At 34.1% G+C, this 21272-nt stretch overlaps 1 protein-coding gene across 3 annotated transcripts in view; it reads right to left on the bottom strand.

The window, feature by feature from the left end:
• Window positions 1-21272, bottom strand: part of CNTN5 (contactin 5) — a 1387157-nt gene that overhangs the window by 970398 nt on the left and 395487 nt on the right. The window contains exon 3 of one of the 3 annotated variants that reach the window (XM_067750786.1): window positions 4043-4113. The exons of the other annotated variants lie outside the window; for them this stretch is intronic. The gene's annotated coding sequence lies outside the window, so the exon portion shown is untranslated. The remainder of the gene's footprint in view (window positions 1-4042; window positions 4114-21272) is intronic. 3 annotated transcript variants of the gene reach the window in all.

Raw genomic sequence — 21272 nt, 5'->3', positions numbered from 1 at the left:
AACACAAAGGCTTCCTTGCCATTCCTTGAAAACATCAAGTTTAGTCTCAGGGTTGTGGGCTTTCCTCTCTCTGCTTGTACCACTTTTCCCCAGATATCCACACTCCCAGTTTCCTCCCAAACTTCAGCTCCAGGCTCAAATATCACCTTAACCAAGAGAACCTCTCAAAATACTCCTCCCACACTTCTACCACTACCCATCCTCTTTACCCTGCTCTATTTTTCTTCCTAGCACTTATCTACTCCATGACATACTCTATATGTTTGTTCATTGCTGGACTTCTTCGAAAGTTAAGAATTTTGTTTTCTTTTCTACTGTATCTCCCAGTCACAGCGCTTAGAAGAGTCTCTGGCACTCAATAGGTACTCATTAAATATGCATACACACACACAAACACACACACTCTTTCTCTCTCTTTTAGTGGGGGTAGAAGAATAGCATCACCTGTATCACTCAGTTGAAACCTTTCTGGAGGGAATGGTCTGTCAATTTAAATTGAATATATTCACACAGTGACACCAATACTACACTATAAATATGAGTACTTTTATTATTCTTTTTATGTTTGTTCAGCTGGAGCTAATGCATTATAAGACATAGCTGGACAGTTTTCCTGGTCCATGATGGGAGGAGGGAAACAGGCAGAATTTCTCTTCACAAATCAACTAATTAACACTGACATACTTGGGATCACTAAAGCTCCTTTTCTTTTGTATCTATTTGTTGAGTAAACATAAGATGCAGTTATTTGTATTAAATTTGTTTTCTAGCTCAACAGCCTGGTTTTTGGCTGCCCATAAGTAGATTTGTGAGAGATGTGTTGACATTTAATTTATGCATAGCCAAAAATCAATTTATTCTAAACAGAAAAATTGGCTGTAGCAGACTACTTGAGATTATAAATACAAGTATTTTTCCTTGCAGATGGAGAAGCTTCTTACTGCATTGCTTTCACCAATTTTACAAACATTTTATAAGAGAGTTATGGATTATGTATAGATTTAATTGTCAGTACAATAAAGACATGAGAAAAAAATAGACTTCAAAATAGGAATACTGATATTTTATCCTTGCTGAATGCCACAGTGATAACTTGTCATATTATCAGGTACTCTTTGCCATACCAGTATATTTGTGATTAAGTCTCTTGCTTTGGGGTTGGTTTTCTGCTGTGCATTAATCATTGTATGAAGTTATACCTTCCTCATTACTATTTGACTCTAAATATTTTCTCCAGGATGCTTTGATGTAGATTAATTTGCCTCTAGAGAAACAGCAGCGGCAGATGCTTCCCTGACTTCTGAGTTCTCACTTTAAAGACAAGTGAAATAAAAGGTTAACAAGAAGTAGAAACAGAGAAGCTATGTCATCAGTATTGGCACCCATCTGCTACTGCAGTTTATAATAAAGTATAACGTAAATCATAAGGTCAAATGTGTAATTGGTTGTTGTTGTCTGCTTGCTGATTTACTTTAGGAATTTAAAACAATTAAATTAGTTATATTCATCCTTTTCTGATTACTCATTGCTAATCTTCTATTCAAACTTAAACATGTTGGGCTTCCCTGGTGGCACAGTGGTTGAGAGTCTGCCTGCTAATGCAGGGGACATGGGTTCGAGCCCTGGTCTGGGAGGATCCCACATGCCGTGGAGCAACTAGGCCCGTGAGCCACAACTACTGAGCTTGCGCGTCTGGAGCCTGTGCTCCGCAACAAGAGAGGCCGTGACAGTGAGAGGCCCGTGCACTGCGATGAAGAGTGGCTCCCACTCGCCGCAACTAGAGAAAGCCCTCACACAGAAACGAAGACCCAACACAGCAAAAATTAATTAATTAATTAATAAACACCTACCCCCAACATCTTCTAAAAAAAAAACATTAAAAACAAATTTTAAACATGTTGATTCATTTACAGAAAAGGGAAACAATAATACACTCTAACTTATGAGTTAAAACAATTGCATAATATCAATTATTCTGTGAAGGAAAAATTGATAGAGAATGCAGTATGATGTTGTACTAACGGCCAGCATTGTGTCCATACTGACTGATATGGTGATCTTGGGAATTTTATATGACTTCTTCAAGGCTCAGTTTCCTCCTCTGTAAAATGGGATTACAATAACATCTATTTCACAGAAAAGATGGATTAGATGAAATAAAATATAAATGACTTTTAGCATGGTAACTGGCACACAGTACTGCATATAACACGTTAGATGATGATGGTGATGAAGATGGGAGTGATGATGAAATTATGAAATTGATTACAGTCCTAAATATTATTCATTCTTTAAAATCAGTCTTCATAATTAGCTAGTAGGGTGAAGGCTTATTGGAAACTATGTATAGTTTACTTGAAGATAGGAGCATTCTATCTATTCCCTAGAATTGTATAGTAGTTGTTCCTGGTATACAGAACATATTTCATAAATGTTGCATGGCACTTTGAGGTCAGAAACTGTCCATCCATCTTTATTTTCCTCCTGTCCCTTACCAGTGTATAGGAAAATGCCTTACTTAGAATTATATTGCAATGTTCTGAGAAGTCTGAGAAATTTTTGGAATTTTACCTTCCTAAGAAGGTTCAAATAGTGCCTTTCTCTTATATAAAAATCAAACAAGGGCTTCCCTGGTGGCGCAGTGGTTGAGAGTCCGCCTGCCGATGCAGGGAACACGGGTTCGTGTCCCGGTCCGGGAAGATCCCACATGCCGTGGAGCGGCTGGGCCTGTGAGCCATGGCCACTGAGCCTGCGCGTTCGGAGTCTGTGCTCCGCAACGGGAGAGGCCACAACAGTGACAGGCCCGCGTAGTGCGAAGAAAAAAAAAAAAAAATCAAACAGGAAAATGTTATACATTTATGAGACAGATAATATAACTAGAAAGAACTCCAAATTATAATATTTAATAGTCTCATTTCTCCAACAATTTGTCATTATGGTGGTATACCTCCTAAGATGTCAAAGTAATACAAAGTAACACATTTAGTCAGCTCAGAGGTCAGACCTGTCTCCCCATACTTGGGAGAGAAATGTCTTTCACAACATTCAAAACAGGAGTGTGTGTGTTCTCTATTCCTCTGATTCAATAGAGTCTAAAGATTTTTTTTAAAAATGAACTATATCTAAGATATAAAAACTGGTATTGTATAGGTTTACAATATGATTGTTCTTAGCATAGTGATTTGTATACTGTTTACTGCTTAAAATTTTTGTCTAAGGATCTATTGATACAAAATAGCAGAGGCAAACATTCAAATTCCTTGGCCCCTAAACTATAGAAATAAGTGTAATTTGAAATAGAAACATTCAAATAAAATTGGTCTCCTGTGTGGTACTTCTCCTGAGCTCACCTCCAAGGCACAGAAAATTCTGAGAACTGTGGTGAAAGAGAAGATACCCCTCTTTTCCTACTTATCTGTTCTTCAGTTTCTCCAACTGAAAAGTATAACTATATATTGTGTATATCTCAGCAGTTTGGGGAAAAATCCATCTATGTAAAAATTAGAGAACATGTAGAAGTAAATTTATATTATCAATATAGACTTACTGAAAGTTTAACATGTTATTATATAAACCAAACTCTTCACTTTGAGAGTAATAGTAGAATTCATTAAGGACAATGAAAGAGAAGATTTACTAAAGTTTACGTAATCTCTGAAAAATGTGCAGCCCAACATCCAGAAATAACTTTGGGCAATCCGCTTGCTTTCTATTACTATATACTGTGGTTTGGAAACTTCTAAGATTAGGTTGTTAAAGGAGAGTGCATAAAACTGCCGATTCATTACTTTTCTAATAATAAACTGTGATGAGTAACTATAAATGATTATCAGGGAATAGAGTGCTCAATAGCTATAATGGACACAGAGGGTGTACATTTCCAAAATAGCATGTGCCATATGTATGCACAAAACCAACTATGCAAGTAATGTACATATCACTCATGCCACATTTTGCAAATCAGCAAACCGTTTAAAATTCCTTCTAATGAGAAGTTTGCTGATTATTGCTCAGGGAAAATTAAGGAGGATTTGAGTAGTACCTTCTGGAGAAATTTACAGCTGTGTAGTTCTCTCTTCTCTCTTTCTCTCTTTCTCGTTTTGGATCTCTTTCCTTTAATCATCAAGAAAAAAATATTTATATATTACATTTAGAAGCCTTTGGTTCCATAGTTAAGACTCACATCAAGGCATCTAGTTTATTAGTTAGATCACTCATGGCTGTAGCAGTATTGATCTAGCCTTCCGGCCATTCATGAAGAAAGGGGAAGGTATATTCACTTCACTCCTACAAGTTGATGCTTGGCATTGTTTTCACCTATTGTATTAACTGTGCCAGTTCTTCTGTAAAATCTAAAGGGACTTCCCATGTTTTTACAAGTTGAAACAAATAAAACAAGGCCACATGTTTTGTGAAATAAATTTAAATTTTAGAGTTTCTAGATAGGAAACTCTAAGATACAACCAAAGGAGGGTTTAATACTTCTTCCATAATCAATATAACCAATATATATGTGATTTTTAACATTTATCACCTTTTTTTGTTATTATCAGCTTATAATTATGTTTTGTAAACTAGGCCTTGAGAAAGGATAGAACTTTATTAATTGTGATAGTCCTAGCAAAACACCTTAAAACTCCTAGGAACTTAATAAATGAACAAGTGAATAAACCTCCTTCACCATAAAAAATATATTACGTGAAATTATTTTCTTGAGAGTTCCATGGGAATGACATGTGAAAGCACCAAGCTCAGGGCTTGGAATATTGTAAGTGCTCAATAAATAATAGTTAAATTTCCTTCTTAAACACAATTTATTAGGCTTTCCCAATGTCACTTCTTTTTTCTCCTATGAAGTAGCAGCATTATTCTTACCAATTAACTTCTATTTCTGGTTTTCTTGTTAGGTCATTTTGCTATACTAGTAAAATATAATCTACACCTGATGGCTGCAATGGTCTTTCCAAGCAATTAATTGAGTTCACTCCTGTCATTTTAACTGTTACTACACTACTTCCCTGTCCTTGTTCTACCCAATCTTCCAACCTTCAAAGATATTTTTTCCTTCCTCATGTCCAACTCTATATAAAATAAAACCATATGTGTGTGTATATACTGATATATATATATATATATATATAATTCATGATTTACTTTGTCTGATTATAGACAAACTTAACTCCTACATTTAAAAAATAATCCAATCAGAGTAATAACATTTATCTCAGAGCCGTTTGAAGATAATAACTAAAAGTTGTTTGTGTATAAAGTAGTGAGAATTACTGAAAATATCAACTATATTATTTCAACAAATAAGGATGATATATAATATATATAATAAATATATATTTGATTTTAGATGATTGAAATAACACACTGCCATGTTCAAAATTTGTGCAGGAGAATTACAAAAATTTACGTAGATATGCTCATAACTACCCACTCCTTAAGTGTGGACTGTGCATGATGACCTTCTTCCTAAGAGTACAAAATGAAAAGGGAAAAATGAGTAACTTTATAGATGGAGAAATTGATGAAGGTCAACATCAACTGTGGTAAGTCATGTTGATGTAATGCATTCTTGATATGATGTGGTTGTTGAGAATTGTACTTCACTTCTATGAACTTCCTCCCTAAAAGCTATAACCCCATTCTCATCATGAAAAAAAAAAAAAACAAAAACAATCAGACAGATTTCAATTCAGCGATGTTCTGTAAAACACTCAGCCAATACTTCTCAAACTGTCATGCTCATCAACAACTAGGAAAGATGAAGAAACTGTCAAAATCTAACAGAGTCTGGCCTTTGGCATCAGAGTTCTAGGGAAAAATATTGACTTTGCATCTTCCTGGCTATTAGATATTAGGCAAGCTGTCAAACATTTTTAGATGCTCAGTTTTCTCATCTATAAAGTTGGAATGACAACACCTAAGTGAAAGGGTTCATGGTAAATGAGATAAGGTAGGTAAGAGACCTTGTAAATACCTGGAATGTTGACAGCACTAAATAGATACTGGCTCTCTTTTTCCTTCTCCTTTTATATACCACCAGGAGCTTATTCATGTTAAAGTGCTAAATGGTGACATCACATTCCATATAGTTAGCTATTATTTTATCCTTTTCCCCTTATTAAAATAAAATATGAAAGATGCCTTATCTTTCTAGTGTTGGACTGTTTTTCTATAGCAGCCTTAAATATGTATCTAACTTATGACAGAAGCAGCTTCCTTGAAAATGCTTTCCTCCATTAAAATATTTTCACAATTTTTATTGCTTTGCTATTTACACTTTGGGTTCATATACACCTTCATCTTATAGTAGGAGTAACTTCTTTTTCCCCTAGTTAATTTTAAATATATTATACTTTCCTTTATTCCAAAGGGAAACATTGCTTTATTAACATTTGTAGAATTTTAAGAATACTGACTGATTGAGGTTTATAAAAGCAGGTTGTGGTTTCACAACCACAAGTATAAGTGGCACTACTGGATATTTACTGCCTTTGTAAAAATGACAAAGAGTCATCCTCACCTGGACTATCAGATTTATCATATTTTATTTAGAAACAAAAATTACTTTAAGGATTGTAAGTCTTTTAGATGTTTCACAATATCTTTTTAGTTTCTCTTTCTATTATATTTTAGACAGATTTGATCTGTTCTGGTGTGCTTATTTTTAAGAATAAGCACAAAAAAATCACTGGTTTGAAAATTATGTTATATCACAGTTTCTCATAAACCATGAGAAAACTAGCATTTACTTTGATTCTGGAATAGCAGAAAAATGAAGTTATTGTACAATTTTAGCTTAGTGCTTATTTTATATTTTCAAGGATGGCAATTTTAATGTGAATCATAGGTAATTGCTTTGTTTATTTTAGTATTACAAAGATACATTAAATCTTTATAATAAAGTAGTTTTTATATATCTTTCAAAGTATCTAGCAGTGAAATTATGAAAAACAAACATAACATCAAATATTTCTAACCATATTTTCCCTTGCTTGCTATTGACTTTAATTTTGCTCAGCCAAAGATATATACAAGTTGATATTCAATAATACTAAATTGACTACAATTTCCCATTCTCCTGAGGAATATGTTTCAATATTCGTTTACCCCTATCATTTGTGAATAAAAAGGGTATTTTGTATGTTGGCAAAGATATAGAAGGCATGAAACTTCCTTAATGTAATTTCAGCTAATTAAAGACTTGTTAAGAAAGAAATAGAAATGAGAATTTGCTTGAGAACTTTCTTAAGTAATTTTAATTTTTAATCATTTTATTCTCATACTAATTAAACAGTTTGATGGGTACCTATAGGCTCTTTACCTTGTTTTCTGTATTTTACTCTACAATTTACTGTGTGGGCACCATCAAATCGTGATAGTTTCTGAAAGTATTCAGATTTTTTCCCACATTGTTTTGTTTTTAAGTACAATGCTTGAACAATTCACATAAATGTACTATAGAATTTTCTATACTTCCCTTCAGCTCTATTAAAAAAGGAATTCAAGAGAATCCCAGTATTTAAGGCATATATAAAATGGAGGAAGAGAAATCAGCAAAAGGAACAACAAAAAAAGGGTAAATGACAGAAAAGGACAACCAGAAGAAAATCACTCTTTAATTAACCAGCAACCCATTGGATTTTACTCCAATACATGCCTACGGTCAAACATATACCTTCTTCCACACCTCTTGAAGTATACTTCTGCAACATCAAGCTTCTCACATTTCCGTGTTCATGAGCCTGTACCCTTATTATTTCTATAACTACTCATTGGATTTTCCTTCCAGTTGGAGATTTTTATTACTGGGCAATTCCTGCTATTCTTTCAACACATAGCCTGAATGTTCCTCCTTGACAAGGCTTTTCTTAAATTATCCAGGAAGAATTTATTATTTTATTTCTATAGAAACTTATTTAAACCACTGAAATTGGGTGTCATTTCTATTTTGTACATGTGTCTTCCCCAATCTTATTCATCTTCATCTTCTTATTTCTATGTGTTGTTCGAAGTCAATGTTCAATAAGTGTTTGTTGTTTTATAGTAAATTTAATATAACCATCCCTCTTCTACTTTTTATTGATTAGCTGTGTTCTGTTGTTTTGTCTATAAAATTAGATATGGAGTGATTAATTCCATTAACAAATTTTCCTTTATCTTGGGGCACATTGGGAAAACCCCAGCCTGTGTCCACTCCAGCTCCAGTCATTCCACCAAGGTGGCCTGATTAGAGCTAGTGCACCCCAGGAAAACCCTGGATTATACCTGCTGCAGACCCAGATGGTCTGCAAAAGCCAACCAGCACACATAATCTACCTAGGAGACACTCCTATGTAAAGACAAGTCTTCAAGTCCAGGAGAAGCAACTGTTTCACTTAATTCATAGAAACAAACAAAGGAATTCAAACAAAATGAAAAGACAGAGGAATCTGTTCCAAATGAAAGGACAAGATGATTCAGCAGAAAAAAAAAAAAAAAAAGAAAAACAAAAAACAACAAAAAAAGACCTAATGAAATAGAGAAAGGTAATTTTCTACATGAAGAATTTAAAGTGACAGTTGTAAAGAGGCTAATGTAACTCAAGAGAAGAAGGGAGAGACACAATGAGAATTTCAACAATGAGATAGAAAATTTAAAAAAAGAATCAATAAGAGCTGAAGAATGCAATAACTAAGATGAAAAATACACTAGAGAGAATCAACAGCAGATTAGATGGTCCAGAAGAATGCATAAGCAACCTGCAAGTCAAAGTAGTGGAAATCACTCAATCAGAACTGCAAAAATAAAAAAGAATTTTTAAAAAATGAGAACACTTTCAGGGACTTCTGGGAGAACATCAAGTGTACTAACATTCCCATTATTAGGGGTCCCAAAAGGACAAAAGAGAGAAAGGAGCAGACAAATTATTTAAAGAAATAATGGCTGAAAACTTTCCTAACATGGGGCAGGAAACAGATATCCAGCTCCAGGAAGTACAAAAATTTCCCCCAGAAAATAAACCCAAAGAGATTCACACACAGAAATATCATATCACAATTAAAATGGCACAAGTTAAAGAGAATTTTAAAGGCATCAAGAGGAAAACAATATGTTACATACAAAGGGACCCCCATAAGGCTATTAACTTGATTTTTCAGCAGAAACTTTACAGGTAATAAGGGAATGGCATGATATATTTAAAGTGCTAAAAGGAAAAACCTTAAAATCAAGAATCCTCTACCTGGCAATGTTATCATTCAGAATTGAAGGAGAGATAAACAGTTTCCCAAATAAGCAAAAACTAAAAGAGTTTATTATCACTAAACCAGACTTAACAGAAATGTTAAAGAGTCTTCTTTAAGCATGAAAGAAAAGGTCATAACTAGAAATAAAAAAAAATACATGGCAGAAAAAATGTCACTTGTAAAGGCAAATACATTGTAAAGGATCAATCACTTAAAAAAGAAGTATGAAGGTTAAAAGACCAAAATCTTAAATCCAATGATCACTATAATAAGCATTTAAGAGATACACAAAGTGAAAAGATACAAAATATGACATCAGAAACATAAAATGTGAGAGAGGGTATAAAAATGTAGTGCTTTTAGAATGCATTTGAACTTAAGTGACTATTAGCTTAATACAAACAGCTATATATATTGGTCAATATAAATAAACTGCATGGTAACCACAAATCAAAAACCTATGATATATACACAGAAATTAAAGAGAAAGATAAACATAACACTAAAGAAAATCAAACCATAATGAAAAAGTCTAAAAGAAGAAGAAAGGAACAGAGAAGAACTACAGAAATAATCAGAAAATAATTTTTAAAATGGCAATAAGTACATATCTATCAGTAATTGCTTTAAATGTAAATGGATTGAGTGTTCCAATCAAAAGACACAGGGTGGCTGAATGGATTAAAAAACTCACCATCCATCAATATGCTCCCTCACTTTGGATCCAAAGACACACACAGATTAAAAGTGAAAAGATGGAAAAAGATATTGCATAAATATGAAAATGAAAAGAAAGCTAGGGTAGTAATATTCAAATTAGAAAAAAAAATACTTTAAAACAAAGACTGTAACGACAGAAAAAGGGAATCACATAATGATGAAGGGATCAATTTGAGAAGAAGATAAAGCATTTGTAATATTTTTGTACCCGACATAGGAGCACCTATATATTTAAAGCAAATATTAATAGATATGAAGGGAGATATAGACAATATAATAATAGGAGGGACTTCAATACCCCACTTTCAAAAATGGATATATCATACAGACAGAAAATCAATAAGGAAACATTAGACTTAACTTACAGATTAGACCAGATGGCTTTACCCAATGTATAGAAAACATTCCACCTGACAGCAGCAAAATACACATTCTTCTCAAGCACATAGGGAACATTCTTCAGGGTAGATCATATGTTAGGCCACTTGTTAGCCTTAATAAATTTAAGATGATTGAAGTTATATCGAGCATACTTTCTAATCACAATGCTATGAAACTAGAAATCAATTACAGGAAGAAAACTGGAAAATTCACAAATATATGAAGAATAGACAACATGCTCCTGAACAATGAATGAACCAAAGAAGAAATCAAAAGATAAACTAAAACAAATCTTGAGGCAAATGAAAATAAAAATACAAGATACCAAAACTAATGGTACACAGAAAAATCAATTCTAAGAGAAAAATGCATAGCATAAACACCTGCATTAAGAAAATGGAAAAATCCAAATAAAAAACCTGTTTACACCTCAAAGAACTAGAAAACAAGGAACAAACTAAACCTAGATTTAGTAGTAGAAAGTAAATAATAAATATCAGAGCACATTAAATTAAATAGAGACTAAAACAGTAGAAAAGATCAATGAAACTAGAACCTTTAAAAAAATAAACAAAATAAAGAAAACTTCAGGAAAATTTACCAAGAAAGAAAAAAGAGAAGACTCAAATAAAATTAGGAATTAAACAGAAAACATAACCCACAATACAAAGGATCACAAAAGAATACCAAGAACAATTTTAGGTCAATAGATTGGACAGCCTAGAAAAAACACAAATTCCTAGAAACATTCAACCTACCAAGACTAAATAAGAAGGGGATAAGAAATCTGAACAAACTGATAACTAATAAGGATATTAATCAGTAATTTAAAAACTCCCAAGAAACAAAAGTTCAGGACCATAAGCCTTCACTGGTCAATTTTACCAAACACTTAAAGAAGAATTACTGCCAATTCTTCTCAAACTGTTCCAAAAATCAGACAAGGAGGAAACACTTTCAAACTCATTTTATGATGATAGCATTATTTTGATGCCAAAGCCAAAGACACCACAAGCAAAGAAAATTACAGACCAGTATCCCAGATGAACATAGATGCAAAAATCCACAATATATTAACAAAATAAATTCAATAATACATTAAAATAATCATACAACATGATCAAGTGGGATTAACTCCAGGCACAAGGATGGCTCAACGTCTGCAAATCAAGAAATGCGTTTCACCACATTAACAAAACAGAAGATAAAAGTCACATGATCATATCAATAGATGCAGAAGAAACACTTGACAAAGTTTAGCAACGATTTATGATAAAAATCTCAACAAAGTGTAATTTAAAGGGAACATCTGTCAGTATAATAAATGTCATATATAACAAACCCACAGTAAACATCGTATTCAATGGTAAAAAGCTAAAAACTTTTCCTCTAAGATCAGCAGCAAGATAAAGATGTCCACTCTCACCACTTTTATTCCATATAATATTGGAAGTCTTAGCCACAATAATTTGGCAAGAAAAAAAAAAAGACATACAGATCAAAAAGGAAGACATAAAACTATCACTATTTGCAAATAACATAATACTATATTTAGAAGAATTTAAAAACTCCACCAAAAAACTGTTAGAACTAATAAACAAATTCAGTAAAGTTGCAGGATATAAAATAAATATACAAAAATCAGTTGCATTTATATACACTGACAATGAACTATCATAAATAGAAATTAAGAAAATAATCTCATTTACAATGCATCAAGAATAAAATACCTAGGAAAAAAATTAACTAAGGAAAGACATGTACACTGAAAATTATGACATTGATGAAAGAAATTGAAGAAGACACACATAAATTCAAAAAGTTTATGTGCTCAAGGATTAGAAGAATTAATATTGTTAAAATATCCATACAACCTAAAGCAACCTACACATTCAATGCAACCTGTATCTAAATTCTAATGGCATTTTTCAGAGAGATGGAACAAATAATTCTAAAATTTGTATGGAACCACAAAAGATCCAGAATAGCTGAAGCAATTTTGAGAAAGAACAAGTGCTTCCTGATTTTACACTGTGTTACAAAGCCATGGTAATCAGAACAGTATATACAATGGGTTTCTTCAATTAACAGTGCTAAAAAAACTGGACAGTCACATGCAAAGAAAAGACCTGGACCACTGTCTTATACCATATACAAAAATGAACTCAGAATGGATTAAAGACTTGAATGTAAGACTAGAAACCATAAAGCCCCTAGAAGAAAATATTGGTGATAAGTTCCTTGACGTGGGTCTTGGTGACACCTTTTTTTTTTCTTTTGGATTTACACCAAAAGCAAAGGTAACAAAAGCTAAAGTCAACAACTAGGACTGGTTCAAACTAAAAACTTCTTCACAGCAATAGAAACCATAAACAAAAGCAACCTACTGAATGGGGGAAAATATTTCCAAATCATATATCTGACAAGAAGTTAATATCCAAAATATATAAAGAACTCATATAACTCAATAGCAAAAAGAAAACAAACAATCAAATTAAGAAATGGGCAGAATAACTGAATAGACATTTTTTTCCAAAGAAGATATACAGATGGCCAACAAGTACATGAAAAAGTGCTCAACATCACTAAGTATTAGGGAAATACAAATCAAAACCATAATGAAATATCATCTTACACCTGTCAGAATGGCTATTATCAGAAAACCAGGAAATAACAAGTGTTAGCAAGGATGTGCGGAAAGGGGAACTCTCGTGCACTAATGGTGGGAATATAATGAACTGTTACAGCCATTATGGAAAACCATATGTAAGTTTCTGAAGAGATTAGAACTATCACATGATCCACCAATTCCACTTCTGGGAACATATTCAATGGTAATGAAACTATTATCTCGAAGAGATAGCTGTATTCTCATATTCATCGCAGATAATTCACAATAGCTAAGATATGGAAACAATCTAAGTGTCTGTCATCAGATGAATGGATCAACAATATATGGTATATATACATACAGTGAAATATTATTCATCCTTAAATAGGAAGGTAATCCTGTATTTGCAACATCATGAATGAACCTTAAGACTAAATGAAATAAGCCAGCCAGAGAAAGACACCACCGCATGGTATCTCTTATGTGTGGAATCTATTTAAATAAAAACAAAAGTAAAACTCATAAAAACAGAGAGTAGAAAAGTAGTTGCCAGGGGCTGGGGGTGGGTAATTACCATACTTATAGCATGGTAATTATAGCTCTAACTCTAGAGTGATAACTCTATCTTGTATAATTGAAAGTTGCTGAGAGAGTAAAATTTAAATGTTCTCACCAAAACAAAGTAAATATGAAGTATGTGAGGTGATGGATTTGTTAATTAATTTGGTGGTGTAATCCTTTCACAGTGTATACATATATCAAATTATCATGTTGTATACTTCAAATATTTTATAATTTTATTTGTCAATTATACCTCAACAAGGTTGAAAAAAATTAAATTACTTATACCTCATTAGTGTACAAACAAATATATAAAAAATTCTAAGCTTGACACAATATGGTAAGACTGAAATAAAACTATTTTAATCTTGTGAGTCAAACTACAATATTATTTTACATACTTTATATATGTCATCAACTTATTAAAAGGTAAAAGATATATTTGTTTTATAATAAATTTATTTTTTCTTACAAATAACAAGTATGTCTTTTTTTATAAAACAAAGTTTTGACTTTGTTTTTCCATTTGATTGCAAGGAGTTTATTTTGTTTAAATATTAAATCATTCAATAATATTTATTAGACATTTACTATATGTCAGGCTATGTGATAGCACTAATTAGATAATTAAGGTATGCTTCAACACCTGATATTTAGGACTGGACACTCTGAGAGTTAAGAATTATAATAACTGGCTTAAAAATTAAATTTTAACTTGAATCCAAAAGTAATCAAACTTTCAGATTCGATTAAAGGAAAGGCTCATTCTGGTTAATGTGATTTTTATTAATTAAGAAATCATTAAGGAATAAGGAAATGAAATCCTACACCATAACTTTCCAAATTAATTTAAATCTCTAATCATATTCTGTTCCTACCACTTGGGGTAAATACCAGGTTCTGATTTGCATCTGCCTGTATTTTGACATTTCATATCCCATTAGTCATTCTGCTACTTTCTTTCCAAATATTATTATGTCTGGTCTAAAATATATCACAATTTTATTTGTATGTTTGAGTGTATGTGTTTGTGTGTGCAATTCAAAGTTATGTGAAGCTAATGTTTATGTTAGACTCATTCTAATCTGTAAAGAAAAAAAAAACATCCATTTGCTTTCATCAGCAGTGTTCTTTATCTGCAATGTTGGGCTTCCCTAATGGTGCAGTGGCTTAATAATCTGCCTGCCAATGCAAGGGACACAGGTTTGAACCCTGGCCTGGGAGGATCCCACATGCCATGGAGCGGCTAGGCCCGTGTGCCACAACTACTGAGCCTGAGCTCTGGAGCCCACAAGCCACAACTACTGAGCCCACACGCCACAACTACTGAAGCCTGCATGCCTAGAGCCTGTGCTCTGCAAAAAGAGAAGCCATGAGAATGAGAAGCCCACGCACTGCAAGGAAGAGTAGTCCCCGCTCACAGCAACTAGAGAAAGCCTGCGCACAGCAACAAAGCCCCAACACAGCCAAAATAAATTAATAAATAAATAAATTTAAAAAAATAAATAAATAAAATAAAGGACTCAATTATCTAGAATCGGCTGTTATTGAATTATTATGGGAACTTCATTATACACAACATAGGTCCAGGTAGGACTGTTCTTGAAGGTAGTGGTTATTTCTACTGTCCGTACCATTGAGAAAGGTTTTAACCTGGAATAGAAAATAAGGACTGGCTAGGTAGATATTAAACTGGCTTAAGAATAATTTTCTTCATCTTTCTCTGAGTCTTAGGTGATTTAGTCTGCATTCCACTGCAAGTTATACCCAGAGCACTTCATTTGGTGGTTGTGGACTTGTGTGTGTGTGTGTGTGTGTGTGTCTGTGTGAGATGGAGATAGGCTGAGAGGTAAACCTGTTCCATTCATAGAAAGGGGTTGAGAACTAAGCAAGTTTTTGTGTTTACAAGTGATTGTAACTGCAGATTTAGACCTAAGTGCTGTGAACAAAGCTGCATCTTATAGTATTGGTTGTAAAAGTGTTGCATTGTTCTTTTCACTCATTCAGAGCTTTAAGTGCATATTTACAATGTGGCAGTAGCTTCCATATTGGTCTCATTATGAACAGCAATCTGATTTCAATGGGTTTGTCCTAGTGAGCAGGACCAATCATTTCATATTTATTGTTTGCCTATCATTCTAGGAACTGGAGACACACTTGTGAACAAAATTGACACCATACCTCCTCTCAAGTAGCTTACAAGTGTGCAAAGTGCTGTAAAAAAATTCAGGAGCTGTGAAAGCATCTTTCAGAAAACCAAATCTCATCTGAGAAGTGAGGGAAAATTTCTCTAATGCTACTGAAGTAGAGATGTGGAAGAGAATCAGGAGTTGACAGGATGAAGAGAGGGTGCTCAATATTGGCTCCACAATGGATTCACCTGGGAATAAATACTGACACATGTGCTTTACCTTCCAGATATTATTATTATTTAAGTTTCTTGAGGGCTGTTTGGCTGAGATTTTTAAAAGCTCCATCAGTGATTCCAATGTGCAACCAAGGTTAAGAACCATTTGCTGTTCCAGACAGTGGCAACAGTATGGGAAAGACCAAGGACTGAAGGACGTTTAAACATCTAAAAAAATTTCAGCTTGGGTCCAAAGAGATGGGAGGTGAAGGTGTGGAAGATGGAGCAAGAGGGTCCTTGGCAGCAGGGGCAGCTATGCAGCTGGGTAGTCTGAGGCCCAGAAAGAGGAGGCAGAACCTTCAGTTGAGTGGGGAAGGGCATTTCTGATGATGGGGTGAACATCTCATGATTACCAGGTGTCAGGTTGATGCTGAACCAATTCTAGCCAATTAGTACTAACTTTCTATAGGTGATAATATACCATTACCCACAATAAATGATTTTCAAACCATTTAAAAGTTAAAATATGGTTAATTGGAAATGGTGTCTAATAATGAAATGAGATTTATGAAATTTTTGTCTAAATTTCTTGTCATTCCAATATGGTAACAAAATACTCCTTGCAAAAATAAAATAATGTAGCTTTGGGTATCCAAAACACATGTACTAATAACAGAAAATGCAGTAAAACATAAGTCTTAACTGGGGAATAATAAAAATTGGGGGGGATAGAATTTTTAAGGGACAATTGCAATGTTGGTTAGTTTTTCCATCTTCCCATTGATTTAGGTTTTTCACAAGGTAAATGAATCTATAATAAATATGTCTTTATAGTTTATCCTCCATGGTATTCACAGCTTAGATGAGGAGAGTGTATATGGCTAGAAAGAAAAGACTGGGAAGTTGTTCTTCAAATATTAGTACTGAGTTTTGGTCAAGATAAGGACCAATTGGCTAACTAATGGTATATAATGAGCTATTTAAAATTTAAAATTCCCTGGTAACACCCAGGGTAAGCTTGTTTATTGATATCTTACATTTGGTATAAATGATTGGTACAAAATAGATTATAAAATAAGAAAGGCAAATAAAAAAGAAATCATTGGTTAATATGTACATAAAAATGCATGGCAGCTATAGTTCTGGTTTTCTATAACTTGTAAGCCCAATATGCTATTTCATATATTTTTCCAATAATTATTTCCTGTTCTATATGCCTACCTCAGCCTACCAGTACGGTAACACTCTTCCCTTATTGTTGGTTCAGTATCCACTATGATATGACTACGTGTTGGTATATTTTCATTAATTTGCCTTGAAAATAATGTGTAAACCAGCTTCCTTCAACACAAACTGCTTTTGTTTTGTTATATCTTTACTTACTGCTTCTGCCAACTTGTTCATTTATGTTATTCAGATACAGCAATTATTGGTATGTGAGGCCACCATTCTCTTCTGTGGGGATATGTTCTTTCATTTCATCAATTTAATCCTTTTTCCTTTTACCATGCATTCCTTAGCATTATTTTCTTATAAATTAGCTATTATACTGCTTGTATTTTATGTATGCTCAAGTCTTCTCTTTAGGTCAAGAGGCTTTGATTTTACTTATATTTTTCATTCAGTTCTTTTTTCTTCTTTATTAAAATAAATTTATTTATTAAAAAAAAAGACTGGGAAGAACATATGACAAGCTGGACAAAGGATTTATCGGTGATTACAAGGTCAATAAAATAAAAAGGAAAAGTTAAATAAATAAAATATTCCACAGAAACAGCACAAGATATCTGGGAATAAAAGCATGAATACAGTGAAATAAATGGCCAAATCAGGTGAATTTTAATAAATGTTATTGTTTAAGTAGCAATAAGAAGATAGTTAATCTTGGAAAGAAATGCTTATGAATAATGAATGTGTCTTGGTTTCTTACCCAGCATCTATTTCCCAATGTCTGGCTCCTACTAAGTACTGAGAATTTTGTCCAATTAACTATCTTTTCCCCACATTTCCTGAGTGCTTCAGAGAAAACTGACATTACCCAAGTTCCAGAGGTGGGCGCTACTTTACTGAAGGCCAATAAATGCAATGCTATCCACTTCCCCATGGAATTTGGTTTAGAAAAGGAGCTGGAGTCCATCAATATATGTCACTGGTTCTTGTCCTCAGAGATTTGTTCAGGGGCAGCCACATGATCTTCACCAAAGGAAATTGTGCTGAAGATTCCAGGCCATGAAGTTCCATTAAAGTCTTTTAAAATAGCTACACCAGAGATGATCTTGCCTCTTGTGTGGATGTGGAGCTTAGAATTGCTGCAGCCATTTTGAAAACATGTGGAAACCTGTGTTAGGAGGAAGCTTGAAACCCAGTAGGACCCTGTGGGGCCCTCCTGGGAACAAACCCCTCTGAGACCCATACTTCTTGTTTGACCTTCCCCATGTTTCATAGAGTAGACTCAAACAGTTAATGATTGGAGAATTGAGGGAAAGAAGAAACAAGGGAAAAGCAGTCAAATAAGAAGAGTAACAATAGCTTAAACAATAGTTGCACAATAAAACAGAATCACAGGACTCCCAGTTCCTCCTCAAGGGATATACATAATAATCTGACCCATATCTTTGAGTTGTTCTACAGAAGCTAAGACTCCTACCCAATGGAGAACGTTGACTACATGCTGACCACAAGCACATAGACCCCACACTGGTTGGAACTAGAAGGTTGATAATTAAGATTCCCGAAACATCACCCTGCTATGGCACCATCAACCAATCAGAAGAAAGTCCACAAGCTGCAACCCTCACCTCAAATGCTGCCTTTAAAAATCCTTCCCTGAAAGCCGTCAGAGACTTTGGGTCTTTTGAGCATAAGCTGCCTGTTCCCCTTGCTGGTGTCCTGCCAATAAATGCTGTACTTTCCTTCATCACAATCCAATGCCAGTAGATTGGCTCTAATGCACGTTGGGCAAGCAGATCGATGTTTGGTTGGGTAATAAGCTGACCTTATAAGAATGTAGAGCAGAGATCCCCTGACATCCTTGAGCTAAACTTTTAAACCATGGACCTTCCAGTTGTATGAGCTGATAGGCCTTCTTTATTGTCTAAGCCATTTTAAATTGGTTTCTCTGACACTTGCAGCAAAAAAGAGCCCAAAATGATACCAGAACAACCTAAAGAAAAAAGTAGAGTTCACACTTATGACCCCCTTTCTTCCAAATTATCTCTGTCTACTGTGTCCGACTTAGAGATTCTTTTTCTGCACAATCTTTCCGTAACTCAATTTCTCACCAAACTATTTAATGTATTTTTCTCTTTTGCTAACACATTAGTATAAAATTATTGGTTTAAGAATAGCACCTATCATTTCCTCTCAGTTCTAGTCCTAGTCCACAGTTATAGGTGTGTTCTGACCCAAGCTGGGTTATGCTACTTTTGGAGAGACTTTTATTTTTCAAAATTTTTTACTCTCCTTTTCATGGAGTTTACCCTGAAAATAATCCTCAAGTGCTCAACAAGAAGAAATTTCTTATCTGCCAAATAATAAACACTTTGTGAGTTTCAATATTTTTATTCTTTTAACCAATACACTGACATTTTTATAATTTTTTAAAAAAGCAAACATATAGTAAAGGGAAGAGTAAATTAAGATTAGAATAAGACTGAATTAGGTTTCTTTGCTTAAGATATTAAAACAGTGCAATGAATACTTCTTGGACTCAGAGATCTATCATGGGTAATGGGAATAAAGAAGTTTCTCATAATACTTTCAGTTTCTAGAACTTGGATACAGTTCTTCTCAACTCCATGAAACAGTTTTATCATTGTTTAAATTTCGCTCTAATATAAGCTCACTTTTCTGTTGTCCTGAGCCCCTTGATTGGGGGTGAAATTCACTGAGGTACATTCCCAGTTTGCAATCAAATAGCAATCAGATTTAGAAAAGCATATTGGCAAATACCAAGTGTTTGCAAAACTATTATCACGCTAAAGGGAGTATATTTGTATGTTTACAACTTGAACCAGTTTTCCCAAATTGTTTAAAAATGAAGGATCCTACCCAGGGATGCATTACTTACAGGAGTTGTGAAGGCATCAGAAAAACAGGCTTGAAGTGCTGCATTTGCATTAAAGCACAGCTTTACTGCCACACAAACAGTGTCTCTCTTGAAATGGAAATTGTTAATAAATCTAGCACTTTATACCTTTGCCTTGTAAAAAGCATTTTGAGGGGAGAAGGGATCATTTTCCCTTGATGGAACAGCACTATCATTGTCCATCTATAGCAAATGGAAGAATGGCTAGGGAATCAGCCATCTACTAGTAATGCTTTGGATTGATGACTTTTATCACCCATGGAACTCAGATGAAACCCTTCTGGTCTTTTTAATACTCTTTCCTGGAGGCTGAACTTCAAATTTCCCCTTTTATGTGAAAAGAATTTAAAGAGATTTTAGTGTCGGGGTGCATCAACCTTGGCAGTACGGTACTCAGCAGTCTTGACATCTGCATAGGTCTTCTGTGTCCCTGGTAGCTTCCCCGCCACAGTTGGAAACATGTCATTATCATCAGATGATCTTCCATGTGGAAAAGCCCAAGGTAAAGCAGCTTCTGACTTGTTAAGACAAGTGTTTCCAAATAACGTACAGTAAAAATTACAGTGGCTATGGAAAATTACAAAAATATTTGAAGTAAATTATAGGTCCTTCTGCCCAGTAAAATAGAAACATAATTTCTAGAAATATATAGTCTTAGTATAAAAAGAAAAATCATGCTTCCCAGGTGGTGCAGTGGTTGAGAATCTGCCTGCTAATGCATGGGACACAGGTTCGAGCCCTGGTCTGGGAGGATCTCACATGCCATGGAGCAGCTAGGCCCGTGAGCCACAATTACTGATCCTGCACGTCTGGAGCCTGTGCTCTGCAACAAGAGAGGCCATGATAGTGAGAGGCCCGCACGCCGCGATGAAGAGTGGCCCCCACTTGCCACAACTAGAGAAAGCCTTCACACAGAAATGAAGACTCAACACAGCAAAAATAAATTAATTAATTAATAAACTCCTACCCCCAACATCTTAAAAAAAAAAAAAAAGAAAAATCTTCTCAAATGAAACATGAGAATTCAATAAGTACAAACTGTGGGCAGGCAATAATTCCCTTGAATAACTTGTTCACTACCTATGGTATCACTGATCTTATATAAAATCACTCAGAAGCTAAAGCTGGCAAAAATCGACACCAACTTGAGATAAATGACAGTATATGTACTGATATTTTCTATGCAGCACATAGAAAAACCAATTTCTAAAATATTTTGTATTCTTCTTTACTTTTTTCTGTTCAGCAATTACCACAGACATACGCGACCAAACAGTCAGAAAAGCAATAAAGCTAGTTACCCATCGTTTCTTCAGGTCTTTTGGTTCC

This window comes from Pseudorca crassidens, chromosome 9 (assembly GCF_039906515.1).
Source record: "Pseudorca crassidens isolate mPseCra1 chromosome 9, mPseCra1.hap1, whole genome shotgun sequence".
Classification (NCBI taxonomy): domain Eukaryota; kingdom Metazoa; phylum Chordata; class Mammalia; order Artiodactyla; family Delphinidae; genus Pseudorca; species Pseudorca crassidens.
This window is presented reverse-complemented; position numbering and strand designations above follow the sequence as displayed.